We start from the raw sequence: 14,212 nt of genomic DNA, 5'->3' as shown, positions 1-14,212 counted from the left end.
ATAACACTGCTGGGCTATTCTTAAGTAATTCATTTTGCAGTGAATCTGGGTAAAATCCACTACACACAAATACAGAAACCTCTGTGACCTGTGAGAATTGTCAGTGGGAATGACTGGTCTCTCCTGTCTTTGAAACAAATGACTGCACAGAAAACCCAAGAAGGGTTGTAGCCCTTCCCCAGAGGGAGCATACATGGGTCTCCTCCCACCTTCTCAACTGCTCCATGGAGCCTGCAGGAAACAAAAACTTTGATTACTCTATCAAATTTGGCCAATAGATTAAAACATGGAGGGGCCAACTACCAGACACATGCACATACGGATATGCACTAGAACATTTTGTTTTGGTGAGCAAAACTACTTGTCAGGCTTTAAAAATCAAAATGGCCTTTATAAAGAACAAAAAAATATGAGGCTATCCACATGAAATTTCATGATCGCAAAAATGTTTCTTATAAAGTGATAAATACACTATTTCTGTGGGCTTACTGTTTTGCTAAAATTTATGAATTCAAACTGTAATAATACAACTTCTGTAGATATGAGCTGAAGACAAAGAATGGGATAATGCATTTAATTGATGGCATATAATAAAGAATGAGCTTGTTTTGGTTAGTGATTCTTGTTTGAAACTGGTAAATTCCTGTTCTTTGTTATTGAGATTTTAAAATTACTCTGATTTCTCCCCTGCCTGGTTCTCTTGTAAGGAAATAAAAATAATTATATTCTTTAGAAGAGACCCTGGTAATAGATAGATCTTTCTAGATCAGTGTTGCAGGAGATGACACTTTCCAATACATATTTTTTAATAATAAAAAATAATAAAATCAGGACGAATTCTTGGCTAAAGCACATACTTCAATATGAAAGAGAATATGTCATTAAAATGATTAATTTCTTGTGAAGGTCATCTATTTTTTACTTTTTCATAAAAAAATTTCTACTATTTGCATCTGCATAAGGCCATTAAGAAGGAGAAATGAATATCAGTAGCCGCACTCTCCCCTATTACAAGCACTTATAGGCTCCACTCTGGCAGACCAGCTCTTTTATAGCTTTTTACTCATGACATTGGTGTGGGAGGTTTCTGAGGCCAGAGCCCAATGTGTCTGAGCAGCTGTTCTGCTAGGGATCACTGATGATCTTTGTGTGAAACAAGGTGATTCACTAGAAGATTAAGTGTATATTTGCCCTACATACAAGTCACATAACTGACATATATCCCTGTGTTTATTCTGGCAGATCTATGAAGAGATACAGATGGGTTTCACCTCGGATACTTCAGTGTCTCCCCAGGGTCTTGCTCTGTTCAGCCAGGCCAGGATGGGTTTCCCACAGTGTCTTTACAGAGTGTAACATAGCCCTCAGAGTAACACTGATATTAGTCTTGCATTATAAAATTATTCAGTCAATGAGTGGAGCCCAATTGCTCAAGCCACTAAAGTACTTCATGGCCTTTGGCAGATTCTTCTTTTCATCTTGAAGCTGGAAGACAGAAACATGTCCTAGGAGAGTCATGCCAATGCTTGGCCCAAGGAATGACTTATGGTAAGCAGTCACTGAGCATAATGAACATAGCATCTCTGTGATGAGGAACACATCACATGGGACATGGGTCTCCTCATATCCTTGTGGAAATCCCAACTGTCCTGGTAAAGGAGTTGAGCATCCTTTTTTTCCCTCTCTCTCTAGACCCCTGAATACTTCAATTTTTTCTCCAGGCACTCAGCAGCTTTAATTCTTGGAGGACGAAGAATCTCTAGGACCTAGTTATTAGCATATTAACCTTGGCTGGCAAAAATCTTATGTCTGAACTCCCTTTGGCTGGACAGCTGCAAGGGCTCATATATGCAGGGCTAAGAGTTGGACTCCATGATCCTCGTCAGTCCCTTCCAACTTAGCATATTCTGTGATTCTTTCTATGAAGTTAGAATCATGCTCTGTGGTTTAGCTGTAACCCCTAAAGGGACAGTTCTCAGAGAAACAGTGGACAGTTTCACCAGTAGAAATACTGGGATTTAGCTCTTCTGTTCTTAGTCTCTTCAGGGGCGCACTACATTGAGTGATTTTCCACAGCAAGTTGGGAGTGTGGATTCACTTTCTTGTTACCAGCTATGCTAGAACTGTCTCAGATCTGACATATTACAGCCTTCTGCATTCAGAAAGGTAGGGAGGACACAAGAATTGGAGTACTATTCTGAAAAATGTTAATTTTATGTTTGCATATAAATTCTATGTGCCTCCTAAGAGATGTTGTACTGAAGAATACCAGATACACTCCTTCTGATAGAAAATATGGATACCGGCACATTATAGAAATAGATTAGAATTTGTGATCATTTCTTAAGTTTAGAAAAGGTTATTAGTCTCAGTAACCACCATGGTCTTAAGCCTGTTTTGACAAATCAGTTGGTGCTAAGGATAGTGAAAGAGTTATAGCCTTGCTTGCACTCCTAGCCTTGAAGTTTCATCTCAGGTCTTTGCATTCCTCATTTTCTATTTTGTTCCTTTGAGCTATTCCAGTGTGACTCTGTATTACCTTCAGACTACAACTGAAGGTCAGCATCTGTCAAACTTTGCCTTGGGAGAGTCACCAATCTGCTGGAATTTCACAGTGAGACTGGAGCTGATAAATAAGCTTAGGTCAAACTTTCATTCTTGGATTACTCCAAGCAGGCTGTGCCAGAGCACATTTGTTCAGAAAGCTCAGATCAGATTTTCATTCTTGACTGGAACCTTGAGTTTCAGCAAGCACACCATTCAAGTGAGTTCATATGAAAGCATGGCAATAATCACCTAAGGAAAGAGAGTATGCACTGCGCACAAGCCCTGCATGCTTTTGTTCTAAAGGAAGCAATTACAAATGAAGTGCAACACTGTTTTTATAGAAAGGTTGGGGGTCACTGATCCTCGGGAGAGACAATGAGATTGAATAAATATTTAACTATAATTTGGTGGGGGGTTGTTTATCTGGTACTGACATGTACAGTGATTTATGTAGTGCATGGCATAACAAACCCCAGACATAAATTTTCTTCTCAGACACTTATCAAGATAGCAATGAGAGATCACATTATTGCTAGCAGAATTCCCACATTGGTATGGCAACATTCATCATCTCAGTTCATGTGGCTCACATGAATTGCAAAAAACCTTAATACACACATATATAAACATGAACATGCATATTAGAGCACATAGGTATTCTCATTGAAATTCCCGATTTTTTAAAGATGTCTGTACTATTTTATAAGAATTGTTTTTACTTATTTAAAGGCACAGATATAAAGCAACCTATTGAACAACAGCTACATATGCCTTCCTTTCTAATTTATAAATTCTGAATCCTGTGATAGAAGAAGAGATGGAGGGAAGCAGATCCAAACTCAGATATTTATAACGTAAGCTACAGGACTGAATTCCCTTGGATGATCATCAGGGACCTTGTTTAGCTGTATTAGAAAATGGAGTAGGAAAAATAAAGGAAAAAAGTTTTCATTTTCCTGTTACATTCAAAACTCCTAAGGAAAAGCCAGCAGAGAAGTAGAGCAGGTTCAGCTCTCTGAGCTGGCTGGAAGGACAGTCATGCAGGTGGGATACAATGTCCCTTTCCTGCACACGGAGACAGAGGGAACCACTGGGCTTACCTAGGATGGGGCAGCTAGCTTGAGTTGGTTATTAATTACTCACATCTGTTTCTGCAACAGGTGGGCCTGCCAGAGGTCTCCAACACTTAGATCCAGGAGGCAACTTTCATGTGTGCTTGCTTCTAGTATTTTGGTTGAGTTTATGACATCTCTCATTTCTCTGGCAGAAAACCATTTTATTTCAAAACAGAAAATTCCATCGGCTGCATGGGAAACTAAATGGTAGCTAATGTCACTGCTATTTCTCTTGTCCATGATCAGGGAGGGAATTGCCATTCAAAAAGTACTGTTGCAGATCGAGAGAGATCCAGATAGGCTGTTTCTGAATCCTTGACTTAGTAGCAGCAGAAGAAAAGCAGTTGGTCCTGCCATGAGTATCATGCAAGTAGCCCACTGGGACCCATATTGTCCCATGGGTATGTGACCAGGCAGATCTCTGGAGTGACTCCCATTGACTTCAGGAAACTCTGGATGAAGCCTGAGGGCTGTGCACAAGTTCCCTGATAATCACAGTTTTCCACAGAGCTCAGTGCAGCTCCAGTACTCCCACAGATTAGCAGGTGGGTTCACAGTGTGCAGCTGGCTCCTGCAAACCCCCATACTGAGGCTTGCACCCTCCTGCAGGAAGGCATGGGACTCCTAAACAGTGTCTGGAGGAGACAAAGCAGGCTGCTGCCAGACAACATAAAGCTGCCTAAGGAATGGCACTGGAAAAGCTTAGACATTGCACTTCGAATAGTCAGTTCCCCAGTGGAATACAGATCTCACTTTGTGACAGCATGCCTAATTTGATGACTCACGTGTAGCAACTGCTCGTTAATTAGTCCAAATATTTTCCATTTTCTTCACTCCTGGTTTCTCCATCTCCTCTCAGTTGCACACATCTGCCCAGAGACATTGCTGCAGAGCCAGGCATGAGACTGCTGTGAGCTGGAGAGTCTGGTGGCGAGGAGAAGGTGCCTATGACCATGTGGAAGAGTGGGACAGCCTCTCCCCCACCCCAGGAAAGCAGGACTGTCTGGTACAGAGGGACAAGATGCCAGGAGGAGGCAACACATAGGAGCTACCTGGGATGTCAGCAGTGTGCTGGGAAATCAGGAAAAAAACCCTCAGGTTGTGGGGATAGTATCACCTCAATAAATCTGTTTTAAAAAAAAACGAACGAAAAAACCCTAAACAAATCATTAACATACTACAGAACTAGAGAAAGACTCCATAGGAGTAACTCCAGCTCAGAAAGAAACCAGTAACTCTAGTGGAGATCAATTGGGAAAAAGACCTTATGCAAACATATGATGAAGAGGAGACCTGACATTTCTGGGGTTTTGGTAAACCTAACTAGTGCCTGACATTTGAAACACACAAAACTTCAGAGATTTCAGATAAAACAGCAAGGTTTTCTTCTTTTGCACATGGGTGGATCTGAGGCCAGTGTGGGCTACCCCAGAGCGGCAGAAGTGCTCAGCTGCTGTGGCCAGTGGGCAGGTGCCCCATGGTGCCCTTTATCATTCCATCTCAGTCTTGTGTGAATGAAATCTGCTGGCAGAAGCAGCAGGGCATGGACACCTCACCTTTACTGACCTCTGCCAATAAAGGTCAGGTCCACATCATGCCCCTGGTATCACAGGAGTCACAGCTCAGCAGGAAATCAAGACAATAAAAATAAATTGGCACGTACAGCGATAAGAGTCAGAAAGCACAGATGGAAGGAAGGAATAAGCATGATCCTTTTGCCCTTTCAATTTTGATTGCTGATCCCTGAAAGCTCCTTTTCTCTCTTTCTTCTCTTTTTTTTTTTCCCCTGGTGTCCTTTCACTCCCTTCTTCAAAGGTCTGGTTCTCTGGTTTTCATCTTCCTGAAAAGAGTCTGCAGACCTTTCAGCAGTATTATTAGATACGTAAAGCCATGGTAAACTTCAATTAATCCTTATTTTAATCAAAGCTAGCTCATTTTACCCTCTTTCTGCTGATAAGCTATTCAGTTCAAGACATGCAAGGGAGCCTGCCACGCTTTCTGCAGTGACCGGAGGCAAAGCTACAGGGACCTAAAAGGAAAATGTAGAAGTTAGCAGGTGGCAAAGGCCTCTCTGGAGTAGTACACTTCTGCTTGCCAGATTCCTACATTAGCTTTTAAAAGCAGATCACTTGGATTGGATTGCATTATGGTCATTTTGCACAGTCCCCTATACCAGAATAGACTTCATGAAGCTCTGATGAAGTGGGATCTCAGCTCAACATTTCTGAGGTGGACAGCTACAAACAGGGCAGCTGTAATGGAATCATGATGCAAAGTGCAAAGGAAAACCTCCATCGGCCTTACTCTGAACTTCTGCAGAGCTGCAGACTGATGACCTTGCTTGGTCAGCAAGAATGAAGTCCGTCCTTAACACACACAAGTGTAGAGGAACGTCTCTGAAGAGGACCGACTGCTTCTCACCCGTGTTAGTAACATGACACTGATTTCCCAGTTCACACTTTTCTGCTTTATTTCTGTTCTGGAGACACGAGTTTGAACCATTCAGCACCATTACTGTAAATGCTCACTTTCTGCGTCACTGTCTGTAACATCCGCCACTACCGACACTCATTCCCTCCTTCTGAAGGGGCTTCGCTTCAGAAATATGACCAGACCTTGAAAAAGAGTCGACATGTCCTGTGTGGTGTGTGGAGGGAGCCTGGCTCGCTGTCATGAGTGTTTCCGTGACGGTGCCTGCCCAGCCCTGCTGCCCTCGCTCGCTGCCCCCGATTCCCGCAGCCTGTCCTGCCCTCTAGTGCCGGCCGTGTCGGCTGCCTGTGCCTCCCTGTCCCGCTGAACCACACTGGCCGTGGCTCTGGGCAGGGACAAGATGCTAGAAAACTCAGGAGCCCGGTAGCAGAGCCCAGGGCACACTGCCAGCTGCTATGGACTCTCACCTCCGTGTCTGGGGACGGTGAGTTCCTGGATGCAGAAAACGTAGATTTGGGAGGCTGGCTGGAGGAGCATGGCTTAGGGAGGGGTTTAGGTTTGAAAGAGGGACAAAGGGTAGAGCTGCCATCGGAGGGGGGTGCAAAGGGGCTGTCGATGGAAGAGGGAGGCTACAGCTCCAGAGTTAACATGTTTCTCCTAACCCTAACCTTAGACATTTGCCACACCTGAGCTTTGACCCAGACAGCTGCAGATGGCCCTCCTGAAAGATGGTGTAAATCGTGGCACAGGTTGCCCAGGAAGGTTGTGTAGTTCTCTATCCTTGAAGACATTCAAAAACCTGAGTAGATGTGGTACTGGACAACGTGCACTGACTGGTCCTGCTCGAGCAATGGGATTGGACTAGACGATCTTTAAAGGTCCCTTCCAACCCAAACCATTCTATGAGTCTATGATCTGAAGAAATCCCATCCAACCTAAATGATTCTGTTATTGCTGCTTCTTTGCCTAATTTATCAACATCTATTAAAGTAATTTCTATAATTCTATTTGCTTGAAAAATCCTATCAGCAGCATTTGTATGTGTGTCAGAGCCTTTGGCTGTGTGTGTGTGCATGTATATCTTTGAGACACTTCTTTTAGTCTTAGGTTAATGAAGTCTGAGGAAGCTTTTCAGGTTTGTTTGTTTCTTGTGTTTTGGGTTTTTTTCCCCTTTTAAAAAAATTATTTATTTATTTATTTATTTCATGGCTTTCTCTTGAGCTTTGTACTAAGAACAGAACTAAGATAAAGAATTTTAGTCCAGAAACTCAACATTTTGGCTTTGGCAACTAAAATAATTTACTTGGGTAGGAGGGTTTTGTTTGGTTTTTTGTTGTTGTTTGTTTTATTTTTTTTTCTTGAGATTTTTTTGTTTTCCTTGTTTGGTTTTGGTTTGCTTTGGGGTTTTTTTGTTTGGTTGGTTTTTTTTTTATTTTATTTTTTGCTTGTTTGCTGTTGTGATTGTTGGTTTTTTTTAATTCTGGGCATAATTTAAAAGGAGGTTCATCACTGACAGTTCTTGGGACCAAATTGTAACTTCAGTATCTTCCTCATGGGCTACAGTTGAAAGCTTTGTAGAAGGAGGTAACTCTTCAGCCTCATGTCTCTATGCTGAGGCAGGAGTAGCACCTTCCAGATAGATGTGAGCAACCATTCTTTTTTCCTCAAAAACAAACAAACAAAAAAACCAAAACAAAAACCCCAAACAAACAAACAAAACCCCAGAATAGACAGATACAACCTGTAGGCCAGGCTATTTGAATGTCATAGAATAGATATTTTATTTTTGCCTTTTTCCCCCTCATATGTCAGAAATTGGGCACATCTGGGGATACGATGACAGATATGCTGAATCACCAGTGTTTTGATAAGACACATACAATTTTCAATGTTGTCTCTTGAGCACATCATTTTGAACTATTTGGAATCTGTATGCAATGTTATTAACCTGAGAAAAAATCGTTATAAAGCTATAAAACTATACAACATAATATAACACCCAAGTCAAGTTTATAATAAGGAATTTTGGTGGTTTACAGCAAAGAAAAACATTAGTCTTAAAAATAGGTTATGAAGTGCCCAGTAAACCTTTACTGCTTCTGTCTGAAAACAACAGGTGCTCATCAGGAGTGAGTAAATACATATGCAAAATGACTAACCACACAAATAATTTCTATCATTATTTGCACTTCTTATCAACAGTAAAATTTATATCTAACTAGTCCTTCCTATCGTTTGCTTTCATGTGATCATCGATAGAAAATTACTCCATTATCACAAGGTCATGCGTTCATTTCAATGACAAAGTGTATTATGGCCATTTGTTTGTGTTTCGGTTACTTATGATGACAATGCAGCCAGGCCACACTGAATGAAGGGAAAAAGAATTGGATTTGGTAGCTCCTTTGACTTTTCTAGTTACTTTATCTTTACCATCTAATTTTTATAATAACTTTTTCGTGAGACAAAGTGCCCCCAAGGTGTTCAATATTACAACTGGATTGTGGTGAGACACATTATGTTTTAGAAATTAATTGTACCTAATTATTTGTTTTAACTCTGCAGCTTCTTTTTTGTATTGTAAAGGAGCAGCACAAAGACAACTTTTACATGTTGAATAATCAGGATGCTTACTTCAAATGTGAATTATCACTTCAGTCTGCAGAATGGGTGTCTGGTGGAAGTTTTAATGCTTTCTTGTAAGGACAGACACGGTTTTTCAAGTCTACACCTGACATCCTTCTACCACTGCCAAACATTCAGTACAGAAAGCCACAAAGGAATCCTGTCTTTGTTGTTTCACCTTAGTTAATCCTTCTTTTGGAAACATTATTTTCTGCTACCTCAAGTGCTTCTTCCAGATGCTCAGAAAACAACTTGCATTGTCTTTGCATGCTGGTGTGATCTCATTAGCTTCTGAAGCAACTAATTCTGAAAACCATTTCTGGGCACATTAGGGACAAGAAAATAATCAGGGGTAGTCAGCATGGCCTCCCTAAGAGGAAGTCTTGCCTGGCCAACTTTATAAAGTTCTACAATTATATGAGTGACCTGGTATATGAGGAAAGTGCAGCAGATATTGTCTACCTGGTCTTCAGGGAGGCCTTTGTCAACATCTCCCATAAGATCCTCATAGAAAAGCTGTTGATATACAGGCTGGATGAGTAGACACTGACGTAGACAGAAAACTGGCTGAATGGCCAGGTCCGGAGGGTGGTCTTCAGAAGCATGGAGCCTAGTTGGAAGTCAGTATCTAGTGGTGTATCCTGGGAGTCAGTACTGCATTCAGTCCTGTTTAACAGCTTCATTAATGATCTGGACAATGGGGCAGAGTGTACCAACAGCAAGTTTGCTAATGACACAAAACTCGGAGGAGTGACTGAAACACCATCCAGAGGGACCTTCTCCATCATCCAGATGGAGAAATGGGCCAACAGGAATGTCATGAGGTTCAACAAGGAGAACTATAAAGTCCTGCACCTGGGGAGGAATAACCATGTGCACCAGTATATGATGGCCACTGTAAGGAAAGGGTTAATGACATTTGCAGCACACGCCTTAAACAAGTGCTACGTGGTGAAACTTGTTGCAGAAAACATGAGGGATTCTTATGCACAAGCTGCAAAAGGAACAAATTTTCATTTCTGGACTTCCCTAGGAAGGAACAAAACTGATGCTTTTCATCACAACATTCCATTGTGACCCCCAGAGTAGACCCCGACATGAGCACTAATTTAAGACCTCCCCTCTCATGCTAATGAGGGACTGTATAAGGTAACTTGGGGATTGAACTGGATGGGACCCCACCAGCAAGAAGCCCAGGGCACTGAAGGACCAGTGGGATGCTGCTGGATTCACAGTGGTGGCTATCTTCCACTTGCACTATCTCTGTCCTTCTCCTTCTTTCTCATTATGTTTCACTCTCTCCCTGTACAATACAAATGGTTGCATTGTTTAACTGCCATTTGGTCTCTTTTGCACTTTAATTTGGGCAGAAGATTTTAACATTGAATCATAACAGCAATTCATCTGAAAATACCTAAAAATACATGCAGGACAGTGTATTTGACGTCTTCCATGATGTACATTTACAAATGGATGTCAATTTACCAGACTAAATTACTGTATGCCATTTACCTAAATTAAACCAACAACATAGAACTGAAAACAAGGAGCAATTATTTTCAAGTTCTTTCAGGCCCTTTATTAATCCCTGACCAAGACTAATGGTGAGTAAAAGTAGCCCAGAGGTCCTGGAGACACTCATTCTGTGTAGAGTGCAGGAGCTGCCACGAGCCATATGACACTCCTTCCCATGGCAGTTCATAGGGAGGATTTCTTCTTTTACTGCCCTGCGAAAGGCAAAGACTGTGCTCCTTAGCTGGACATTAAACTCAGAAAAATGCATACTCTTTGACACACTTCGTAAGTATTTTCTTCTGAAAATTAGAGAGCAAAGTTTTCTTAAAATGTGACATTTCACACTAAGAGTGTGATATCAGTGAGCTGGTAATTCACTGACCATAGCCAAAAATGTTTATCCATACTTGTTTGTATGCTGATTGCTGCTGCAAAGATCATTTTTCTATTAGTTTAACCACCTCTAGTACATCACTACTTTTATCTATCCTATTCAATATAAGAGGGTGCCAGCTATAACCAACTATTCTGCACATTTAAGACCCATTACAACTGTCTCCTGTGCTGCTTCTCATCTATCATTCACCATTTAGTACTGGCTAAATGTCTGACCCAATGGTTCAATTCTAATCACATCTACCTGAAAATTCATAATTTGTGGTAGAACAATTATTGGTCTCAGAAATCAGGACAAAAATAAAATGTGAGATCAGCCTTGCTGACATCCTAGAGAATATGAATCTGCTAGAGAACATCCTTGGAATACACATGCTTTAATGACTCAGTTAGAGCTCACATCTCTGAAATCAAAGATACAGCTGGCAGACTCAGATGCTGTCCTTCCACCCAAAACCAAGACGTAAGTTAACAAAGCAGGAGAAGAAAAAAACCAATGTTCCCACATAAGAAGGGTTAAGGCAGCTACCTAGCAAACCTTCACTTCAGTGTTGAGCAGAGACAAAAGATTTATTCTAGTACAGTGTAACATATATATCCATGATTACTGACTACAGCATTAAAGTCAAATTGTGATTTGATCTGCCCTTTGAGCAGCTATAAACAGAGCTACCAGTTTATTTCACTGTTATGAGAAACCTTAAAATTCCCTACCCGATGTGATGGTAGCATTCTGCATTTCTCTCTTGTTATACTTTTCTCAAGCCTTATTTTAAATGCAGTCCATGTGTGTTTTACCCTCTTGCAGCTACATTTCACAGAATCACAGAATATGCCAAGTTGGAAGGCACCAACAAGGATCATCAATTCCCACTCTTAGCCCTGCACAGGACCATCCCCCAGAGTCACACCATGTGTCTGAGAGTATCGTCCAAATATTTCTTGAACTCTGTCAGCCTTGGTGCTGTGACCACTTCCCTGGGGAACCTGTTCCAGTGCCCAACCACCCTCAGGGTGAAGAACCTTTTTCTAACATCCAGCCTAAACCTCCCCTGACACAACTTCAGGCTATTTCCTCAGATCCTGTCACTGGTCACCACAGAGAAGAGATCAGTGTCTGCCCCTCCTCTTCCCCTCACCAGGAAGTTACAGACTGCAATGAGGTCTCCCTTTAATCTGCTTTTCTCCAGGCTGAACAGACCAAGTGACCTCAGCTGCTCCTCATATGGCTTTCCCTCAAGGCCTTTCATCATCCTCACTGCCCTCCTTTGGACACTCTCTAACAGCTTAATATCTTCCTTATATTGCAATGCCCAAAACTGCCACAATATTCATGGTGAGACCGCCCCAATGCAGAGCAGAGTGGGACAATCACCTCCCTCGACTGGCTGGCGATGCTTTGCCTGATGCCCCCCAGGACACGGTTGGCCCTCCTGGCTGCCAGGGCACTGCTGACTCATATTCAGCTTGATATCAGCCAGGACCCCCAGGTCCCTTTCTGCAGCACTGTTTCCAGCATCTCATTCCCCAGTGTCAGAGACTGAAATAGTTAATGATTTATGCATTCTAAGATTGCCAAGGGACTTTTTCAGGCTCTTGACTTTTGCATTATGCCTTGATGGGCAGTTGGACCCATCCCTCCCTTCAGAGCTGAAGGTATTGAACCCTAAAAAGGCAAGAAGATGCCTCAGATGGGCAGCTGGACCCTAAAAAGGCAAGAAGATACCTCAGGTGGGCAGTTGGGCCCACCCCTCCCTCCAGTGCTGAAGACGTTAAGCCCTAAAAAGGCAAACAACTCCTCATCTCAGGGGAGGGGCAAAAAGCATGCTGAAGGTATATAAACTGACTGGTGACTTTGAGGCTTTGGGGGGTTTCTCCTCCCCTCCCACCGCCTGCGGATCAAGACCACCGCTCTCAAGATTACCAAGCTACATCCCTGGATCCACTGAGTGACCACTGCCCTCAAGGTTGCCAAGCAGTGAGTGACCATCGCCCTCAAGATGGCTAAGCTGCATCGTGGGATCCAGTGGGCGGTGACTATATACATTTCTTTTTCACTCTCATCTTTTCTTTACTCTTATCCTCTCGTCTCTCCCCTGTGCATTTCCCCCTCCCAAAGGTTATCTTTATGTTGTATCGTTATATGACAACACCCAAAACGCTGGCTTACCTGATGATGCAAAATTGTTAAAATAAATTTTGGCAATATATGTTTTCAAGCACCGATTATTTAGTGTCATTTCGCTTTAATCCACCCCAAGGGAAGTATTGATTAAAACCTGAGTTACCCCCCCTCCCCTTTTTCCTGGGCGGGTCGTAACACCCAGTCTGTACAAACATCCAGTGTTGCTCTGCCCCAGGTGCAGAAGCCAGAGCTTCCCCTTGTTGAACTTCATATGGTTGGTGACTTTCCAGTCCTCTAATTTGTCAAGGTCTCTCTGTGGGGCCTCCCTGCCTTCGCAGGAGTCAACTGCTTCTCCCAGTTTTGTATCATCTGCAAACTTGCTTAGTATCCCTTCCAGTCGTGCATCCAAGTCATTTATGAAGGTGTTAAAGAACACAGGGCCTAAGATGGAGCCCTGCAGAACCCCACTAGTGACAGGTCGCCAGTCTGATGTTACCCATTAACTATTACCCTTCTCTGCATCCATGGGTGCCTGCGTCTGCCATCGCCACCAGTGCCACATACAGAGATGGAATTGCAACAGCCAGCCTGAAGGTTGTGTTACTACGTGGCACTGACAGACCAGCTTGTTGGATCTCAAAAATATAATATCAGCAGAGAAGGAGCTGATGAGATTTTGTAGCAGGTCGTGGACAGCAGAAGCTGGGAGAAGCTCCTTGCTCTGAGGACACTCCATCATAAGACCTATTAATATTTAGCTATGTTGATTGGCCTGTCTCCTCCAGCAAGATATGGAAAGCCTTTGTGATAATAGTATCAGACCATGTAGATACCCCTTTGTCCTTTTCCCCCCATGCGGTCCTAATTAAGGGAAAATATTAATCACTTGTGTAACTGTAGCAGAAAATTGTGTAATCCTCTAGTTAGCATGATCCATCCCCTAGTTAGCATAACCCATCCTCCTCATTAACATGTCCTGCCCCCAAGACCCTTATATTGCGAAGTGCATGTTCAATAAAGTATTCCAGTTTATACCCCATACCTGGGATCGCTTAGTTTTTGACTGCCCACTCCAGCTGGTGTAAAGACATTATTCCCAGAGAACCTATTGCACAGACCTGAAAATCTGCCCCAGTGTCCCTCCCTACAATAGGGAGGGCATTGTTTTATTCTCTAAGACAAAGTCCCGAGCACTTAAAATCTTACTAGAATGTCTGCTATTAAAAATCAGCCAGAGTCTGGCATTAGTCTTTTGAGGGCAAAGGTCCTATATTTACTTCATGTGTCTGCAGAACCTAAGTACCAACTACAGATGGGTAATGCCTCATGATTGAAGGTGTTGCCACCATACACTTAAGTGAGTTTATGAATGAAATAATGAAACTTCAAACTAATGTGACAGTGCCAGATAAATTTATTAAATATCTATCAAAGTGGTCATTTTCCTCTCTGTATCAGG

This window comes from Neopelma chrysocephalum, unplaced genomic scaffold, assembly GCF_003984885.1.
Source record: "Neopelma chrysocephalum unplaced genomic scaffold, ASM398488v2 Primary Assembly neopelma1_22, whole genome shotgun sequence".
NCBI classification, from domain to species: domain Eukaryota; kingdom Metazoa; phylum Chordata; class Aves; order Passeriformes; family Pipridae; genus Neopelma; species Neopelma chrysocephalum.
The sequence above is the reverse complement of the archived record's forward strand: the minus strand, read 5'-3'. Positions refer to the sequence as shown.